Source organism: Numenius arquata, chromosome 7, assembly GCF_964106895.1.
Source record: "Numenius arquata chromosome 7, bNumArq3.hap1.1, whole genome shotgun sequence".
Classification (NCBI taxonomy): Eukaryota; Metazoa; Chordata; class Aves; order Charadriiformes; family Scolopacidae; genus Numenius; species Numenius arquata.
Window position 1 is genome coordinate 27,348,045 of NC_133582.1, and position 17,840 is coordinate 27,365,884.

A 17,840-nucleotide genomic window follows, 5' to 3' on the forward strand; every position below is an offset into this window, starting at 1 on the left:
GAGACGGTAGCTGTCAAAGAGCGCAATGGGCATAGCACCCCCTGTTCAAGCTTGGTGTGGATAATGCCATTGAATTCAGCTCCTTGGACTTGTTTAGGGCTGGGTTTGGAAGCAGTCTCTGGTTCAGAGGGGTGCTGCTCACTCCCCCTGCTCGTTTGTGGGGGCCACCAGCATATGGCTGGATTTGGAGAGATATTTGGAACCCCAAATTCGTGCATTTGAGAATCCTGTGCTCAGCACTGCTGTTAATCAGACCTGCAAGTCTCTGAAAATCCAGCACTTAAAGCACTCCAAAAGTAGTGCCTTCTGTGGGAACAGTAGTTCTGGGATGTGACTGAGTAGAGATGTGAAAGAAGTTGTACAGAGCTGGGTAATTCCTGGTATAAACTGCAGCAGCTCTACTGATTTTAGGAAGGGTTTGACAGTCTGTACTAGTGCAGGATCTAACCCACCTCCTCATTTTGAGTCTTCAGTTCTTTTTTCCTTAAACAATGAAAAAAACTCTTTTAGAATTAAAAGCAACTATACATCAAAATGGAAATGATTGGTGGCATGTGTTGAGGGCATCGAGAAGCAGTGGGTGGAAGTTGAGCATTTGTCTGCAATAGCGCTGTTCAGAATACTATTAGGGAGCTGTTTTACCCAAACTTTATGGGGGTGAAGCTGCACCCAGGGCACATGAGAAAGGATTTCACTCTGAAGCATTTTCAAAACACTTGAATGTTTGTTTTTCCTTTGATGTTGACACAACTGCATCCCATGACTTGCCCATCCTAATCCAGTGAGTAGCAGTCAGGAAATTGAGTACTGTGTGGATGGGAAGTAACTTGCTTTCATGGAGAGGGTGTAAAGAACATGGTTTACTAGGAATCTGTTGATGGATCTCCCCTTTTAAACATCCAAGCCCATTCTGAGGGGAGATGAGATTCCTAGGATGTTGTTCAGCTTGTGGTCAGCTCCTGCACTAGATCTTTGCCTGGTAGAAAGTCAGCAGAGATGAAGATGTGGCCCAATAGAAGAGTATCGGGGTAGTCAGAATTTCAGAGTCTGACCAAAACCCCAAAACTTACAGCACGCAAGTGGATCTTTGTGCCTCAGAAGAAAATACACTTATTTTGCTTTGTTTTTGTAGGACAGTAGAGGCTTTTCCATATCACACCCTTTGTCATAACCAGGTGGTTAATTTTGAATGTTTCTGTAGGTGAGAAATTTGACTTATATACGAAACATGAATGCAGGGCTAGAAGGGATCTGTTATCTACCAAAAGAAAAATATTCCAGGTGAGCAACCTGCTCTGCAATCCCATTTGTAGATTTATCAGGCTGTTTAAATTTGGATTTTTGGTGTCTATTGAGGGGCAGCGTCGGAACCTCGCTTCTCTGATAATTCAAAAACCCTTTTCATTTCCCTTCTAAATGTGGTAGCACTCAACCTTTTCCAGGTGACATGATCATCCTGTTAAAATAGGCGTGTTTAACCTGGATATCCTCTAAAATGTGATACATCTCCTTGGCATTTACGTCAGAGGAAGAAGGTGACTGGTTCCACTGCTGAATTCTAACCAGGAATTATTCAGACCTTTAGGAAACATGGGAGAGCAAATGTTTACTGACCGTGTAATTAGCATGATGATTTGCTCTGTCTATTGGCCCTTAGCACCATATTTCCTGTCTGAGCAGTGGAAAGCAAAAATATTAGTTGCTGTTTTACTAGAGGAGCAAGTGTCTTCCAAATGAACAAATGATCTATTACCAGTCTTGCAGACTCTTCCCATGGGAATAGGCATTTTGCTTCTTTTTTTACAGCCAATTTCTTTCATACAGCAGGTTCCCAGACACATCAAATGCCTCACATGTTAAGCTATTAGTTAAGATTTATAGTCTCTGTTTGTGTTATCAGAGTGACTTACGCTATGGCTGGCAGTCAGACGTCTTCTCATGGACTTCTATAAAAATGAAAAAATTAATAAATTGTTTTTTGATATCTAATGGTTTCTAAAACACGAGACATTCTGAAGTCCCTTCTTCTGTTTGCAAGGGTTTTTTTGTATTGCTGGGCAGCCTCCTTTGCTTGATGAAAGAATAAAATATATGCACAATGTTGGTGGGTCTTCCATAGACAAAGGCTGTTGAAGAGGTTTGGAGTGAAATTCAGTGGTTGTCCATCACTTTGCTGTTAACAGAGCTCAGCTGAATCATGAGAGGAAAATATAGACTTAGCAGATGGAGGAGAAGCACTTTCTACATTAGGTTTTCTTAGTCTAGATCTTCAGCATATAGTAGCAGAGGTGGAAAGATATTAGTGCTTTTATACTAAGCTGGAGCATATGAGCCTTCATGCAGTACTTTTCCTTTCTAGCTATAAATGTTGTGGAAACATCTTTGCAGTAGCGTAAAATACAGAGAATGAAAGCAAAATTTGCTGTTTGAAAAGTGAAATGAGTTTTTGGAAAGATCAAGTAAGCTTTTTTTAATGTTTCTGGGAAACTTTCTTTAAACTGATTTGCCAATTTATATTTAATTTTTATGGGGTAGCTTGGAGTTGAATGGGAATGTCACTTCTAACTGTGAGAATCAAGAATTGCATATCAAGGTGTAAGCAAATCATTAGTTGGTGGACAGAGGAGAAATGGGGAATGGCATCTCCAAAAAGGAGACTTTGCATTTCCTCCGGCCCTGCAGCTTTTTTCTAGCTGTGTGATAAGCCAAAAGGAATAAGCTTTTTTCAAAATGACAGAAGCAAAGCCTGCACTTTTCCCTCACCTGTCTTCTATCACTCTCCACTGTAAATGTTGAATTCTTTAAACTTCAGTTAGATATGCTTTTTAAAAAACAAACAAAAAACCAAAAACCCCTCAAATCAAGATTTACAATTTTTTAAAGAGAGTGGGGAGGAAAGAGCGGACCTTTTCAAACCAGAAATATTTTATTTTGCAAACTTTGACCAAGAGAAATAGGAACTAATGCATTTCTTAGCTAACAACTTTAGCTCTATTTTTATCTTTTTCAAACAAAGGAACTGATATTTCTCTTTAATGCCTGCTGTTCAGTCAGCAGCCCTGATACCGCATCACATCCGCTACTGCTTTAAGATACCTCTGGTCTCTGAAGTGAGACCACAAGATCTATTAGACCTGATAGTTAACCTCAGGTTTGAGCTGATCCATAATAACACAACTTAAGTGCTGATACTTTAGCTGCTCACCCACAGAGCTCTAATGTTTGCTGTCTGTCTTTTTCTCAGGGGAGATTTCACATTTGTTTCATTTCCAAGAATTATACTGTTTATGTAGTTCATGGCTATAACATAGTCGGTGCTACATATTTATGTATCTTTAAGTTATAGTAAGACTTCTACAATAGTTATATAAAATATTTCATGTTGTAAGGTAATTACCAAGTCATTCTGATGGCTATTATTTATTGCAGTGATAATTGCCTGATTTTTTTTTTTTTTACAAAAGTTTAATCAACATTTTACAGAAGGAAGTAGATTGTTGGAGATATGTAGTTTAAAATAGGCTTGCTTTCACTTCAGTGCTGAGCAGAATAGCAGAGTCTGTTTTTCATGTTCTTTAAGTTACATTTTTCTGCAGTAGAAAGAAAACTACAAAGCTCCACTACTGTACAGTGGTTTAGTTCAATTGCTTTTCATCTTGGAGACCTGATACTGATTTAAGTCATATGTCAAACTGAGTCTGTTGCATTCTAGCCAATGAATCTGTATCCCAAATCTCATTGCCTGCCTGAGCTTCATCCAATTAATGAGTTTTCAGCACAAGAGAGGGCTGGAGGTTGTAGATAAGTATGTTGGCAGGGCCATTTATCATCTGCCTTATACCTGTTTGCCTTGTTCTTGGTTGCCTGCCCAATAATGTCAGGTCCTGTTGTGACAAAGCATTAAAGCACTTGCGCAACTTGGATGTTCCAGATAGTTGTACTAAAAGTCAGACTGTCACCAGTGATGTGGCAGCTGATGTAACACTATTGCATTGGATGGAACAGTGCAAGTTTACATCTTTTTAAAATCTGGGATCAGCAGAGGAGGTTAAAATTACTATGCTACAGGCTTAGATACTGAATGTCTTGCTAACTGTAAAACTTAAGTAGAAATAAAAAAAAAAATCTAACACTAACTTATTTGACTATAATAAAATATTAAAAAAATTAAATGTACTAGGTCTGATTTAAAAAAAGAAATTTCTTTATCCCCGCTTCAATTATTTTATGGTTGATATAAAGGCAGAGCTACTTTTTAATAAGAGATTGCATGCATGCTAGTCTTTCTGCTTCTCTGACCTTTTGCATATTCATAAGTTTTATTTACTTTTATTTTTTTTTCCCCTCAGACAATGTCATGTTTCAGGATACCCTTCTTAAAGTGAAGATAGTTTGAGATCTTGTTTTCTTATATTGGAAATACAGTGGGATTTTAGTCTAGCAATGTTTACACATGGATTTAAATTTTGAGTGACCCTGTGTAAAAATGATCAAATTGTGTTATAAAAATACAGGTAAATTTTGAGATTGGGTAGACCACAGTCTAAAGTATTTTATGCTGTTGAAGCCTCATAGCACTACAGCAATAATTTTTCAATGTAAGAAGTTAACAAACAAGAGATATGCAAGTTTACACAGGATTTACATTTGGGTAAGTTGTATTTATTAGAGTATTTATGTTCACCTGTATTGTGTGGAAGTCAACATTCAGATCTCTACTTATTGCCTGTAATATTTTGCAGCTTGGTGTCATAAGGTAAGTGTTGGCAGAATTTGACATTTGGATATATCTTCTCTTAAACAACAAGACGAATGTCTTTTTTGTCTGTTGCTTTGCTGGACAAAAGCAAAAAAAAGCAGTATTTTGTTGCTGTTGAAATCTCCCCAGAGTAATTGTTTGAAGACACAGTAGGTAACAATTTTGTTACAGTATTCTTCCGAGATTTTGGTGCAGGATTTTGGGGACAGTAATAAAGGGAAAGAAAGTCAGCATAACTATCCAAAAGATGTATTAGCCCTCCCATTCTGAATTTCTCTCTTTGGGAATTTTGCTGTGGAAAGATTTATACTGTAGAGAAGTATTTTTTTTCTTGCATCTGGGGAAGTACAACACAGATTAAAGGCCAGGTTTTCAAAAGCATCTCAATGTGTGACATCCAGTAATAAGCCCGAGTTTTCACGAAGTCTGTAGCATAAACAGAAACCAAGTTTTGAAACCTGAAGCAGAGGCTAAATTTCTGAGTATTGTAATGGGAACTTCAGTGAGAGCAGGCCCTGTCTTCCTTAAGCAGTTATACTATATTTCAGCTTGATAAGTTTATAAGCAACTGTAGGGGAGTGTCTAATGTTGTGTAGAGTCAGGCAACTCTAATGATACCTGTCACCTCTCCTGGAGATAATAGACTGGGAGCAATGCTTTATCTCAAGGTATTGTGGCATATAAGGTGCTTCTCAATGTGAAAGGGTGACTGTAAGAGTGAAAAAGGAGAAAGTGAGTTAATGGAGGGAGGAGGTATCCAGCAAAAGGGAGAATCTCACTGTATTTCAAGGAGAGAACATCCCAGGAAAATGAGAACAAGGGCAATATGAAGAGAGGACCTCAAACCTCACTTTGCTGTGAATGTGATGGGTGAATCTGCAGGAGCAGTGTTCTTCCTACATCCTTACTTCGTAAAGATAGGTCACTGATATCCAGGAGAACAGCAGTGTTAAGAAGATATTTCTTTTCCTTAGAAATAATTGCCGTGATCATTTTAAGCAAGGAAGTATGCAAAATGTGACCCATTAGTAATTTTCCAATTCACACCAGCCCATGCCGGGTTTTTGTCATTGTCAGACAAGATAAACCCTAGGAGAGAAAGCAAGGAGCCAGCCACTTTGTCTTGTCAGGCAGCTTCTCCAACACGTTCACTGGAGTGGGATTCTTTCCCTGCATCAAACCTACACGTCATGTGTCAGGCTCTTTCCAGAGGGTGGGAACCTTTCTGCCCCCCTCCTTTTTGCTTCTCAAAAAAGTCAAAGACACCCAGTGAGCACTTGTACACATGTAGTTAGTTGGTGGTCTGCCCGCTGGCTTGCAAATTGGGCTCTTTCCAGGGGGGGTAGGCTAGCATGTGGTTTCCATCTCGGGAGCTCTCAAAGCCTTCTCACAGTGCCACATGAGCATGCTTTAACAACTTGGGAAGAGTGCAGCTTCTTTCAGGTACTTGGGTTTTGGTAGCCCTCCATTTGTTTAGCTATACCCCTGAAAATAAATGTTTACAGAAGGAGTGTAAGGCATTTTGATTCTCCTTTTGACTGCTTCTCTCTTAGTGTGTCTGGTTGGCAGTTTTTCTCTGTAGCATCTGGTCTGCAGTCTCCTGAGCGTACTCCTGCACAGCTAGGCCTGCAGTGGAGACTGTTCAGACTCTTCCCCTTAAGTTCTATATCTGCTGAGCTTCCTCTTTTTTTTTTTTTTTTCCTTTGAGGTGGTGTGGTTCACTGAGGAAAGATTTTGCCCTGGACGATAACTTGAGAAAATCACTTAATTTTGTCTCTGTCACCTTCCCTTCTCTGTGGATAGACTAAAGCCATGCCTAACCCAATATGGGCAAAATATTCACTGAATGCTCATTCATTAGGAGACATCTTCTCATCCACCTATTACGTGGTAAGATGTTTGATAAATGCTCTTACTTCAGCTTTGGTTGTGGAACTTGCACTAGGCTGAGGATAGCAGATCCTCAGAGAAAGGCACTAGTTTGCAGGACTTATGATTTCAGTTCTTGACTCTGCCATAGGTCGCCTGGTCCTGTTGGTGGATCTCCCTGTTCTCATTACTCATCTGTAAGAAATGAACAACAGGTTTTCTTTTCTCCCATCTGTGGTTGTTCCCATCTGCCTTGACTGGATGCTTGTTTACATGAGTAGTGCCTATCACTGCCTGTCCATCATTGCTTGTAGTCTTGTTAATTACTCTGATATAAATAGTATTTTTATGAAGAATGGCTTCTTGAAATGAGAAGTCACAGCCCTGTAAAGAGCTTAGGCTTTCAGAATTAGACTTTAGAAAAGCCTGATATGCTGCCTGGATGATACAGATTGTTACGGTGTTAGCCAAGATGTCTCTGAGTTGTTGCCATACTCTGGAATTATTATCTCCCCCTCCCACCCCCATCTTGCCTCTCTCTGGTTTTATGAATGGAATGTCATGATCTGCATCTGCATAAAGGTCCTTTCATTAGATGCTCCCTCTGTTCTTAAGACATTTATGGAGGTTAATTTGGGGAAAAAATTCTTTGCAATACACGACATTTTCCTTCCATTATACTTCAGCTGTCCCAGATTTATGTGAAAGATTACACATAACATCTTATTTGTAAGAATATGTACACTCATCATCCACACAGACAAAAATATTACAATGTATTCTTTCTGTGGGGGAAGAGCTCTGGCTAGCCAGGGCAAATTACATCATGGGACTAAACAGTTTTTTATCAAAATCCTGAATTGACATAACTAATTTGCAACACTTCTTATGTGCTTTCCAAATCAACGTTACCAGAAGACCAGATGCACAACTCGAGTCATTGCTGACTTTGCCACTGTCTTTTGCCTTTACCTCTTTTACAGTGTTTCTGGTAACATAAACATTTGCAGCCCAAACCTAGAAAGACTTGTGGGAAATTCAACCAACTTTTTTTTTTATTTCTTTCAGCAGCAGCTTGCTCATCTTTTTTTTTTTTTTTTTTTTTTGGTTCCCAACATGTTAACAGATGTAAATATGAATCATATTTCATTCTCAGACTCCTTATAAAAATACACTCAGAACCAAAGTTTGAGTAATAAAAAATTTTTGGATGCATCTCCAAACCACAATGAAACACCCTATCCCCAAACGAGTCAAGGCTTGGCTTGCACACCTCTGTCTGAAAATGAGAGGACAAATCTTTTGAATAGCATTGCTGTTTATTTACGTGTCTCTTACTTTTACAGACAAGCAGCACTGATAAACTGGTGTATGTGTGTCGATGCGTGCTTCTGTGTGTGTTTAGGTGTATGGTTTCCTGTCTTCCTTATCGTCCCTGTCTGTTCTTTATGACTGATCTACACTGTAGACATTTTTGTGGTTTTGATGGCTAAAATGAGCTGATATTCATTGTTTTCAGTCAGCCTCCTCCTCCAAGCACTTCAAATAAAATTCAGAATTAAGCTTTCTGAGCTTGCTTCTACACCAGGAAAGTCAGGATATATTAGTGATCTGGGATTATATTTAGGGTAGAGAGTCTGCTATGAGTTAACATATCGGCCAGTGCACAGGAACTGGTGCTGTGAGTTGGGTGTGAAGCTTGTTTGAGTTATTGGAAGGAATCTGGCTGGCTTCAGGCTTGCTGTAATGACCTCTAAGAAAAGACCCTTCATTTAAGCTCAAAATAAATTATTTTCCTTGGTTAATGATCTCAGGATGGATGGGCTACATAGCATCCAAATAAACTGAAAAAGGCTGGGACATGAGTCTGAGTACAGGCTCGTGTTGGTTGCTTGTCTTGTCAAATTGTTAGGCAGTTGAGTAGAACTCGCGGTGCAGTTTTGATATACAGCAAGTAACAGTCACCCAAGTGACTTCTGTGAACTTTTTGGGAATAAGGAGCGGGCATGGCCTGATCCCAGTGGGTTGTGTGAGTGAGGACACCATTTTGGGAAGAGAAAAAATATTCAGTTTATGCGGATGTGAACTGTGCTGTGTGTTCCTTTGGCCTCGGGGCTGGAGAACGGGCCCAGCCCACTTTGGTAGTACAGGCATAGCTATTGATGTTTTCAATTGAAGCTTTGTATTCTGAATATTCTAGTTCTGGGCTCTACATCCCTTTTTCCATGTTAGCAATACATGCAGTGCGGACACCCACGTTTTAAGGGTTTAGATTTGATACTACGAGCTGGCAAGCTTCAGTCTCACCTGCTGAAAAAATCAGCTGCTTTGAACAGAAAACTCTTAGAGTGGGCTTAATTAAGCATGGACTGTTTGACATAACTGGGTTTTGATTCTAATGGGTTATTTTTTCTGGCAACAAGCCAACATAGCAGAGGTTGTTCATTAAGTGCAAGCATTCACTTTCATCCTCCCTCGCCAATGCACAAGCATCTTGCTATTGTGTGCAATCCTGTGATACTGAAAGATTCTTGCTTTCTCTATGGACTCTGCATGGACTAAATGTGTGTGCCTTGTGCCCCCAGAGCTACAGGAATCCCAGTCAGTAGTGGGAGCAAACAGCAGTAATGGGAGGCTGGGGTGTATTGAAGCATTTCTGAGGTGAGGAACGGGCTATTCCTCTGTAGTACTTCCTTCCATAACATAAGCATCCAGTCTTTGTTTAGAAATGAACCTTTAATTGCAGTGGGAGTTAATGAAAACTCTTCCAGGAAGAAAAGGGTATTGCTATCACTTGGCTGTAAATGCTCTTGAGGGATTCCTTGTGCATAAAATACTTGCCCCTCAACAGAACTCCTTCCCCCAAACAAAAAACCTTCGTAATTCCCTCCCCTTAACTTAAACAGTCAGGAACACTGAGAAGTGGTTTCTGGTTCATTATGCTCTTTGCATGGGCAAGGCAAAGCCATATATGCTGCCTCTATCCTCTAGATGATGTCTTTAAAACAGAAAATAAATCAGCAATGATTCACTTCTGTGGGATATATGCTTCTTTCTTTGCTTGTTTTGGGGTTTAATGTTACTTTGGAGTATGTGTCTGCCTGAAGAAGTGAAGAGGTAAAGTGAGGTTTTACTCCTCTGAATTTGGTTTTCTAGACCAGGGCCCAGATGTGAGCGGTAGCAGTGTGTCATGCCTGCTTGCATAGCAACCTGGAGTAGAGCAAACGTGGCCTGCTGGTTTTTCTTCTCATATCAAATCATAGTATTCTGGGAATGCCTAGGATATCCCAGGCTTTATGTCATGAAATGAGTCATTTGAGGATTATTTTTTTTTGCTGTAACTATAGAACATTCATATAGAAAGATCTCTTGCTAGTGTTTGCTTTGTGTTTACCGTGAACAAACAAGCCAGAGTATGTGGTCAGCATGATGGTGAGGATTTGAAGCAAAGAGAAAAACCAAAATGAGTGTAAACATGATCAAAGCTTTACTCCAACATGCATGCTAAAAGCACTTTCCCAGTATTTATGGGAAATCTATTTAGGACCCTGTGTTACCAGGAAAAGTTTTCAGCTCAGAATGATGTCCTTATGTTAAATAAGATGCTGGAAGTGAGGCTATTGTTACTACTTTTCTTTTGCTTAACTAATTTTCTGAATGAATGTTGCTGCAGAAGTGTCCTAGTTCTCTACCTATGGATTTGATTACTTTTTTTTATATGCATCACCTTATTAGTGTAGGTGAGAGCAGGGGGATTGGGCAGGGAAGAAGGGAAAGTAGTTTGAAGTTCCTTTCTGAAAGCATTAGCTGGCTGAGCTGAATGGGCTCAAAAGCTGACATGAATTCTTTTTACATGGAAACAGCAATTACTTCTTTCACTGTGAATTGGAAGAAATAGTACCTCGGCAATGTGATTCTTAGTCATCATGTTTTGCAAGACCATTTTTATAGAGCTTTTGTAACAACTCTGTTTATACCCCAAACTAAAATCTAAGGTTACTCTTATTTTTGCCTGTGAATGACTTGATGTGATAATGAGCTGGCTTTCTTCCTCCAAGAAAAGCTTGCTCTTTGGCGGGGGGGGGGGGCGCATGCGGAAAGTAAAGTCTTGTTTATTGTGTTGGAGATCTTATGCTATTACAGAAAACAATGTTGGGTGATGTAACAGAGTTCAGCCCTCACTGCACTCATGAAATATTGTTCATGTATACCTTGAGGCAGAATTAAACATGGTAGAGCTTATTCAAATTTCTGTCTGAAAAATCTTGCTCAGCATCTGTTTCTGAGGCTCTCTCAACTCTGCAACCCACTGTATCTAAGAGGGATCTCATAAGGGTTACCTTTCCTTCCAGAGCTGAAATCTTCTTTGATTCTGCTTTGTTTTTCTCAAAGACCGTGGGGAGAGCAACTCCATGTAGTTTGTCTACTTCCCTTCTGTGAACTCATTCCATTGAGTGTACCTGTCAGTAGCTGGTACTACTGTGCACCTGAGACATCAGCATCATTGATCCTCTTTCCCTTCTGTTTAGGTTTCATAGCTCCCAGTTCACGGACCTGTCTAACTGATGAGAAGCTGCACTGCTTCCTCTGTGTGGTTTTCACACCTGCTGTTCCTACATAATAGTCTTCAAGCAGGGATAATTCAAATGTTCTCTGCAGAGTCCCAGAAACTACACTGTTGGGAATACCTCTGCCCTGACATGGGCTCTACATGACCTAGTAGGCCTTTCCATCCCTAATTACTGTGATTTTGTTATTTGCATGCCTTAAACCAAATAGCCTGAGGGAAGTCATGCAAAACCCCTTGCTATTCTCTGGGGTTGCTAATTAAGAGATCCATCCTCTTGTTCCTGAGACTACATGACAGTCAGATATTAATGGGGAAAAAGTACTGGAGGGAGGAAAAAAGTATCCTGACTAGAACTGTGTATAATTTTGCACCAGCTTTCTCTTTCACTTAGAAATGCAAACGTAGGCCAATCAAAACTTTTATGGACTCATTTTAAATTCCCTACATTGTTCCATGTGAACAGAAAATAAAGTATTAAGAGAATATTTCACTTTGAATCCTTTCATGTCAATATTCAACCTAGTTTTTATACATTTATGTAAAAAGATATAATATATTAAGGTCTAGATTCAAGGAGAAAATATTTACAAAGGATCAGAGTTTTTAATATTGCAAATACTCTAGAATCAAGGTTCTTGTTTTCTCTTATAACAGTGTTTCAGAGCTTGTTGTCTACAGGATAACAGGTTAGTGTAGGGAGAAGTATTGATGCTAATGTATTGGTCTTTGAGATAAAGGATTATTCAGGATCTCTGATGGCAGTACAGTTCTCTGTGTACTTACAGAAAGGGCATCTCCACATGTTTATTCATGGTGCTTAAGAAAGATATGTAAAGTGGAATGATGGTGTGAAATCCACCCTTCTCACAGCTAATGTGCCCACATTTTGTTAATGAAAGATCGCTCTGCTCCTGGCATAGTGATACCAGTTAAAGTCAGGCACTGTCACACATGCTTGGTTGAACAACAGCCCTGAAATGCCACCCATCAGGTGTCTCTCAGGACTGTGTTGTTATCTCTCAGCTGCAAAAGGTATTGCAGGATTAAGGCTATAGGAAATCCGGGTGGCAAAGATTGCTAATGAACCCCAATTTAGGTCTATTTGCCAATAGTATCTATTATCTAAATCTTAAATGGCTAAAGTTGCATTGTATAACAGTGTTCCTTTTTTGTGGCAGTGATCTTCTAGTAAATTCTGTGTAAGCAAACTTTTTTGACTCATAAGATTATGCCCCTTGATATTTCTAGTTGTTGTTTTGAGCAAAGCATTGGAACATAAACGTACAAATCTCTCCTCTGGGATTGTGAAAAATCTTTGTTACCGTATGTGCAAGTAATTCCTCCACAGAAGTGTGTAATAAACATACCAACCCCTTTGTCCCAAAGAGGAGTGTGTAAATAGTCACAAGCAGAAAGTCTTTCTTTGAACCTGAGTAAGGAGCCTGAAAATACAGTTAATAGTTCAGATAAAGCCAAGTATTCATAAAAAAAAAGGTAGCTGGACCCTAGGAATCTATCTCAACAGCAGGCAAAGTTTTTGTGTGAATAGAAACTCTTCAAATAAAAAAATTCTTCTATTTCACTCTCCGCAAACCAAAAGGCATCCTCTGAACCTGTATGTCTGGCAACAGATGTTATCTAATTTTCAGCATTAAATGGAACAAATGAGACAAATATGTATTTCTCCTCAGAGGGAGGGAGCATAATCAAATGGAAGAATTGGGAGGTAAGAAGAATTTGAGAAAGTTTTGTTTAACATGCACAAGTTCCATTAAACCTGTGGAGAGAAACAACCAAGTCCTGCTATGCCACGTGAAAATGTTCATTGTAATGCAGTACATCTTCAACAGGTATAAATGTGTGTAGCTCCCTCTATGTTGATGGTTCCTAAACCACAGCATCTGACTTCTTGACTTAATTGGTCAAGGGTAATAAGCTGTTATGTGCATTTGCGTATTAATTTCATTCCTAGGACATCATCACAGCTGTTTAAATCTGTGAGAGCTCATGACACCCCAGTTTCTGGCTGGTTCATTTCCAGCAGTACTTGCCAGGCCAAGTTTTGAAGGCTTTGTCAAAACGTGGATAAAGTATTTTCTTTGGGTGTCAGGCTACAGTAGGTAACACCTCTTGGCGGTGGAACTCAATGCCCCGTTTGCCGTTTGTGTACTGGGAGATGGCTGCATAGTGTGAGCTTTTCTGAGGGGTCTCCTGGGTGCCTAGGGCTAGCAGATATATACTTCCTTTATGATGAGACCTTGAAAAGGGAGTCCAGACACTATAAGAATCTGTTACGTTGTCTGTCCAGTAAATCCTCTCCTTGGCTCGGGCTATAATTTTTTTTTTTTAAACCACATTTTGCTTAACTGCCTGTTGTGTCCCTGATTGCTTTTGGCACTTTTCAGGTGGTTAATAGAGATACAATTAGTGACAGAGCTTGTAGGTGTGTTGCAATCTGAGCAGCAAGTTGACATCCATCCACTTGAATGTCCAAGCATTCGCAGTGTGTGTTCCTATTCAAGCATCCATTCAATGGGTGTGATGGACAAGGGGAGACAACTCTGACCCAAAAGAGATGCTTGCAGGTGTCAGGATTGCTGTGAAGAAGCAATTGATATGCCTGGAACACAGCTGGGTCTGTGATCTGGTCCGGGGCATTGCAAGGAGGGAATATTGGGATTCAAAGATTCTGAGACCATTTCACCCCGCAGATGTGATGTGGCAGCTGAGGACAGCCTGCTGCTAAATATATTCTGGGACACTGGTTCCATGCAAGGGATGGGCAAACCCTGTGGATCTTGAGGTTTTCTGCAGCATGACTTAAAATGTTTATCAGAATGGCACAAAAACCAGTTTGAGATCAGTGACCTTATTTTTCCTATAATTCAAACGCATGGTTGGCTTAATTTTCTTTTCTTTGCCCCTCAAAGTGATTCAACTTCAAAACAAAAGAATAGCTTTCTTAAGTCTGTAATGAGTTAGGGTTAGAAAGGTATCCACTGTGTGCCTATAAATATACACCCACCTACCTATCCAAAAGTTTTTTTCACTGACTGTGTCTGTCCTTCTGTGTCCATCTTCTGTACTTATGCTTTGCCTATCTTGCCACTCAATCTGGTTTTAATCCATTTATCTGTGGCGCATACTCAGAATGAAAATCCAACTTTAAGATGAACTGTTGAACCATGAGATGTAGTACAAAATTAGTGGAATGAAAAGGACTTCCCCTCACTATTTTAGATTGATTCTTAGTTATCCTGCAGTTAGATTTTTTTTTTTTTCATTCTGAGGAGCAGCTCTCCATCATAACTGTTCTCCTGCTGCTTTTTTTTTTAGTGTGCAAGTGGTTTTGTATGTGTATGAAAAGGCTGTTAGTCTTAGTTATTTATTTTCTCAGAAGGCTCTTAGGAGAAACTGTATCAGTCCCTTGGAAAATCTAAGTAACCTATAATTCCAACTTCACCCATATTTATACTTGCATTATTTAAGAGAACTTCAATATATTAGAAAGCAAAGGTTTCCAGAATTTGTGCTAGCTGTGAGTTTACGTGTTGTACAGCTCCATTCCTAGGAACAGCTCTGGTTAGTTCTACCTCATAAGATGTGAGTACTTAGTATGGTCTCTTTTTTTTCCCCTTAAGTTCCTTTCTTAAGGGAACTTTCCACTCTTCAAAAGCATCAGCTCTTTCTAGTTCATTTTGCAAGTTATTTATTTGATGATTTGCTGGTCCTTAGAGGAGTAAGTCTGATATGCTTACGTTTCTAATATTGCCTGCGATTTCTTGAAGGCAAATTCATTTTTCTCTTTTTTTTTGTTACTGATTATTCTATGGAAAAACTCAGTGGAATATGAATTTTTCCTAAGATATTCTAGAAATACAGAAGTTGTACCTGGTCTGCTTCTTAACTAGCTTTTAACACCATTAACTTAGAATTATGTAAGGACCAGAGTATGATTCAGACCATTTGTCTGGAACGCTAGAAGTAGCTTCTTTGCTTCTTATTGCTTTAAGATTTTTGCACCATCTGTGTTGGTGTCTTGGGACAGTTGTTCTTCAGGTTCTTTGAAGCATCTGGCTACCTTTTGTATTTCTGGTTTCCCATGAACTCAGCAATATTTGCGTCGCATGCTACTTAAACTTTTCAGGCATGATTGCCATTTTGTATTTAGACATGAATGCATTTGTGTTCTTTATCAGCCAACCAGATTTGGTTTATTTTTTCAGCCTCTCCTTTGTGGCAGGGGCTGGGGGGATGTCTGGAAGGAGGGCAAGGGGACATTCATGCTTCGCAGTGTAGAAAACAGAGGAGCCCAACTGCCAGGTGCCCAATTCAGCCTCTGCAGTTGTGACCACAGATGGATATTTGCCCATTTTTTTTCATGGAGTACTTTGACATTTGTGGACAGGAGAAAATATAAGTGTGAAGTCTTATATAAAGGCTAATTAGCATGTTAGTTACTACTTATTTATCATCAATGTTGTTGAGGGTGATGTTTACACTACTATAACCTTCCATTGAAATCCATGCCTAACTTGTTTTCCCTGTGGTTGGAAAGTAACTGCAGGCCTGTTGAGTTAGACTACAAGTACATTAACCTGAATTGGAAGACTTGATGTTGTCACAGCTCAAATGCAGAATAGCTGGCTGGCCTTCAGTTTCCTGCTATGATATTTTGACTAATTTTGTGTGTTAAACCCAGTTTTGGATCACAGCGGTTGCCTGCCATACACTGATTGCTTTCTAGTGCCAGTATTGGTAATCCCAGTGATTGGCTTTCTGGTGTTAGTTGATATTGGCTGTCAACTTTAATGACTTGGTTGTTACCTGCTCCTGCAAGAAATAATGTCTACTCTATCCATGCTGAGATAGGTAAAATATTTTACCTATCCATAGAATAGTTATTTCTTGATATGTTTGATAATTTTTTTGTCAAGATTGCTTTCTGTAATTCTCACCTGTTTTTTTTTTTTCTCAAGTGTTTCTATGTTTCACAACCTCTATTTTGATTGACAGGAAAGACAATTTCTTAGCTTGTAATACCACAACATTCAGTGGAAAAAAACCTTGGTCCTCACTGATATTTCTGCATTACCTTGGATAACATTCCACTTATCTTCCATCCCACCCTCCTAAAAATATCTGAAGATCCGAAGGTTCACTTTGTTGTGAACCCCACTGAGATAATCCATGCAAAAAGCTTTCGTGCCTCATGATCCAGCCACAAAGACTATAGACTTTCCAGTCTCTTTTGCTTCCAGCTATATTCTAGCAATATATTCTGGTAATAACTAACACAACACAATATTGTGTTAGCCAGGATTTGTAACGCTGGTTAGGTGGACAGAACCTCCTGACTTTGTAAAACAGCAGACCTACCAATAATATCAGGTGATCAGGACCATTGTAGAGCCTTCTGTTTTAGAAGACTGTTCAGTAACCTGAAAAGGTGCCAGAATTAGCTGTAGTCCAAAGAAGATGTTTCTTGAATTTCAGGAGACTTTAGTATATACCCTAAGAAAGCTTTAGGGTAAAGGAATTTGGTTTCAGGGCCCTATGTGCTTATTATGAAATTTCATCCTGGCTTTTTGATTATAATGAAACGTATAGCTTGCATTTAATTTAGCTCTAAGGAATTTGTCCTTCATATTTTCTATGTGTATCACTTTAATTTTGGACTCCACTTCTTTTTGAAACCTGATGCATGATGCACAATACATGTGCTTAAATCAAACAGGTTATGTCTAAGTACTAATGATTTATAACTCATCATTCTTTCGATCTTGTCTCCAGCTGATGTCCATCTTCTAACATTTCAAATTTTGTCAGAGCAGTGTTTCAAAAATCATGGCAATTTTGTAAAAAAGAAACACCTCTGAAAAGGCTTTATTTCTTTTCTTCTTCTTGCCTTCTACCACCTGCAGTTTTTCCCTAGAAGTTAAATCTATAAATAAACAGAAAGTGAAGAAGTATTTAATATTCTTCTGAATCTGAACGTTTCTTAAAACAGCTGTTTTAATGTAGTGCAGGTTCACTTGTATAATCCTAAACATAGTTGCAAATGGACTTTGGAAATCAGTGTATTGAAAATGCCATAAGAATTTTAAGCAAGTTATACAAATTTGTCCAAAAGATTAAACTTTTTCTTCCTTTTTCTCATTCAATTCCTACTATATATCTGTCTTTGTGGATATGTTCTATGGATGTGAACAGGTGAGTTCATATCTACAAATAATTTTCCATTTTTTAAATTTTAAAACAGCTTTGTATAGAAAATAAAACTTTCACTTTTCACTTTAATGTTGATTCCACTCCATCCTGTCTTTCCTAATCAGTGTTTTGTTTTGTTTATATACATGATCGTTGCAACAGATGCATTTCTCATTTGCTGAAAATATTGTATCCAGGAAAAAAAAGTGTGTAAAGTGGATTACAAGAATTATTTCCCAATGGAAAATGAAATGGAAATTAGAAGTTAATTCTGGTTTTTGGGGATATTTTAGAAATCCTGGAATGTAATACAGAATATTTCTTGCACAGTCAAAAACTGTGCAGAGTTCTGCGTTCTCCTTCAGTGGGCAGATGATGTAATTATGTTCTAAGGCAGGCAGTTGTTAGTTCATAACATGTAGATGTCCTCTT